The sequence below is a fragment of the Suricata suricatta genome, chromosome X (assembly GCF_006229205.1).
Source record: "Suricata suricatta isolate VVHF042 chromosome X, meerkat_22Aug2017_6uvM2_HiC, whole genome shotgun sequence".
In the NCBI taxonomy this organism is placed as follows: Eukaryota; Metazoa; Chordata; class Mammalia; order Carnivora; family Herpestidae; genus Suricata; species Suricata suricatta.
Window position 1 is genome coordinate 96,099,913 of NC_043717.1, and position 4,059 is coordinate 96,103,971.

General features: G+C 41.1%; 1 pseudogene; it reads left to right on the top strand.

Moving 5' to 3' along the window:
• The first annotated feature begins 764 nt into the window (after positions 1 to 764).
• Positions 765 to 888, top strand: LOC115284544 (annotated as a pseudogene).
• Positions 889 to 4,059: the final 3,171 nt, after the last annotated feature.

The window sequence follows — 4,059 nt, forward strand, 5'->3', positions numbered from 1 at the left end:
CATTCTGATTCCTGATGTTTCTAGTGAAGCTTCATTTAAGCCATGGCTTTATTTCTTACTATTTTTTAAAAGAAGTATTTTTTAATTTATATTAATTTATTTATTTTTATCTTACAGAGAGAGCATTGTGTGAGTGGGGAATGGGTCAGGGGGAGAGAGAGAGAGAGAGACAGAGAGAGAGAGAATCCCAAGCAGTCTCTATGCTCGGTTCAGACCAGGGGCAGTGTTTGACCCCATGACCTTCGATCATGACCTGAGCCCAAATCAAGAGTCAGACAGTCAAATACACTGAACCCTATTTTCCCCCATTTTTACATGACTTTTCCAGCTCATTGATATCTGTATATTTCCTTCTTTATCTTATCATTATTACTTTAATTTTGTTTTTTCAGTTATTTAAAATTTCTTAGTAATATAAAAAAAGAGTTTCTCTTACACTACATAGGAGTGATCCTTTTTCCTAGAACTATACTTTTTCTGCCTTTTCTATTTTTTTTGTTGTTATTGTGTTACCTTGTTCTCTTTCTTACTTCTTTGCTTGTTACGTTTTTTTCTAATAGCATCAATCCACCATCTCATTTATTTAGCCCTTTGGTTACTACCAGATTTCAATTACAGCAACCTTAACGCATCGTGACATCCCTTAATAACAGATTGGGAAGGGAGGAGTGTGAAATAAAAAAAGGGAAGTTCACTGTTAAAAAGGTGCTTCTCATGTGACTTCCACTTCTGATTTTACTCCCCTTTATTTAAATTTGAGAGACATCGCTTCTCGGTCTTTTGGCTAAGATCAAGTGTAGTATCTGTTCTTATCAGTTTAAATTTGAGAGACAGAACACTTTCATGCTCGAGTGAGGGAGGGTTAGGGAAAGGGAGATAGGACCCAAAGGGGGTTTAAACACACACCCCCCAAGATCATGACCTGATCCAAAGTCAGACGCTTAACTGATTGAGTCATTCACGTGCCCCTGATTTTACTCCCTTTTCTTGATGCTAGAATCGATAGTGTTTCCTTCCTGCTGTCATGTCTTCTCCTGTTTTTTCAAAGTTTATTTATTTATTTAAAAAATTTTAATGTTTTATTTATTTTTGAGAGAGAGACAGAGCATGTCCAGGGGAGTAGCAGAGAGAGAGAGAGAGAGGGAGGCAGAATCCATGAAGCAGGCTCTAGGCTCTGAGCTGTCAGCAGAGAGCCTGACACTGGGCTAAAATTCACTAACAGCGAAAGTTTCTGGTTTTTTTTTTTTTCAAAAATTTTTTATGTCTTTATTTTATTTTGAGAGACAGAGAGCGAGCTAGGTGGGGCAGACTGAGAGGGAGACACAGAGTCCGAAGCAGGCTCCAGGCTCTGAGCTGTCAGCACAGAGCCCGATTCGAGGCCCGATGCAGGGCCCGAACCCATGGACTGTGAGATCATGACCCGAGCCGAAGCTGGATGCTTAACCAACTGAGCCACCCAGGTGCTCCCAGGGTAAGGCCTTTTAACAACCGAATACAGAAACATCATAATCCAAATGGGTCACACTATTGTTCCAGGTGGGGGAGATGACAAGAATCAAGTCCAGATTGAGTTAGGCCATACCTTGAGGTGAGCTGGCACTTGGGAGAGATGGCTTAGCCAGCTGACAGCTGACCTCAGGCTACCACCGCAGAAGTAAAAGCTCCCGTTGCTGGAGCTGGTTGCTAGGGACCCAAGGTCACTACCAGTGTTGCCGGGCAAGAAGATGGCCTTCCCAGGGCCAGTGTGTGGCTTTCATCACAGTTGGAAACAGAGGCTCTTTTGCTGTGGCAGTGCCTACTGGCCCAAGGTCTTTGGAGGACTGTTTAGATTAGCACAGTGTGGCCTTGCCCAGACCAAACAGTCTTGGATTGCCCTCCCAAACTCTTGGTATCTATAGTCAAAATGTCCCTCGCACACTACTGATGGGAATGTCAACTGGCATTTCCCCTGGCTAAATAATTGGACAATTTCTCAAAGGGTTTAACAAAGAGTTACCACAGGATCCAGCAAGTATACCTTTACATATATATGCAAAAGAAATGAAAACATATGTCCAAACAAAAATTTGTACATGGATGTTCATAACAGCATTAGGTATAGCAGCTAAAAGGTAGAGAAAGCCCCAATATCCTTTAACTGGCACATTTTGTTTATCCATACCATTATATGGATATACCACATCTTATTTTATTATTTTTAAACTTTTCTATTTTAATTGCAGCTTTAATAAACTTTCTGACTTTTCATGTGTTCTTTTAAATTTAATTTTGAGAGACAGAGAGAGACAGCACGAGCAAGGGAGGGTCAGAGAGAGAGGGAGACACAGAATCGGAAGCAGACTCCAGGCTCTGAGCTAGCTGTCAGCACAGAGCCTGATGCGGGACTCAAACCCACAAACCGTGAGATCATGACCTGAGCCGAAGCCGGACGCTTAACTGACTGAGCCACCCAGGCGGGACCCCACTTTCTGACTTTTAAAATTAGAAATTAAATAACATAGATGTACAAGTTTGAACATTATCAGCATTAACATTATTAATGTTTTGTGTTTGTAAAGCAGTTCACATTTTATAGAATGCATTGCCATACTCATTTTCATTTGATCTTTCTCATAATTCTACCACATGCCACAGATGAAGGAAATGGACACAGAAGTTATATGGCTTGGTCAGGGTCATAAGATGTATTTGGTGATTTTAGGATTACCCAATCCCAGTCCCAATCCCTTTTCTTTTCTTTTTTTTTTTTTAATTTATTTTTGAGAGACAGAGAGAGCACGAGCAGGGGATGGTCAGAGAGAGAGGAAGACACAGAATCCGAAGCAGGCTCCAGGCTCTGAGCTGTCAGCACAGAGCCCGATGCGGGGCTCTAACCCATGAACCGTGAGATCATGACCTGAGCGGAAGCTGGATGCTTAACCGACTGAGCCACCCAGGTGCCCCCCAATCCCTTTTCTACTTCACATGGATATCTTTCTAAAAACATTCACAAACCCATTCTTTCAAGATAATGTCAGATGGTGACTACCCTAAGAGTTTCAAGCCAGCCCATCTTCACTGTGCAACAGGTAAGCAGTACACCAAGATTCCTCTGGTATCCTGGGCTGGGGTCCAAAATGAGGTCCTTATTAGTAATAACAACCTTTGTTTCACGTGTTCCTGCCCCTACCTAATAAGGTCCAACCACAGTCACCAGCAAATCATTCACTATTGGCATTTTGGATATACCACATTTTGAAACACTAAGTAAAAAGAGAAAGCAGGTAAAATTTAAAGGCATTTTCTTTTTCCAAACGACCTCAGTGTACATATTCATACCAGGTGATATATCCATACAATGGTATAGTATATCTATACAAAATCATTCAACAGTAAAATTCAATGAAGTACTGATATTTGCTACAAAATGGATTAAGCCAGAAAGCATCAGGCTTCATGAACGAAGCTAGACACAAAAGGTCACATGTTGCATGATTCCATTTATAGGAAACATCCAGAATACGTAATGTATACAGACAGGAAATAGATCACTGGTTGCTCAGGTTGATGGAAGGGAATTACAGGAAATGAGTTATAGGTTAAGGGTTTGGTGTTTCTCTTTGGGGTGATATAATCACTTGCCATGCTGGGGGTACAACTCTATCAATACACTAAACACTACTAACTTTTAGCATATTTTTAATGGGCGAATCGTATGATTTACGAGTTATATCACAATAAAGCTGTTACAAAACTAACTACTAGAACCAGAAGTCTAAGTCATGCTTAAAAGCTCATTAATATTGCCAGGCATCAGTTTTGAAAGTTACTAATTTTAGAATGGTATCTACTCTACAACTTTTTTAAAAAATTTATTTTATTTTGAGAGAGAGAGAGAGAGAGAGAAAGAGAGGGAGAGAGAGAGAGAGAGAGAGAGAGAGAGAGAGAGTCTCAAGCAGGCTCCACACTCAGCACAGAACCTGATTCGGGGCTCGATCCCACAACCCTGGGATCATGACCTGAGCCAAAATCAAGAGTTGGATGCTCAACAGACTGAGCCACCCTGATGCCCCACAACTG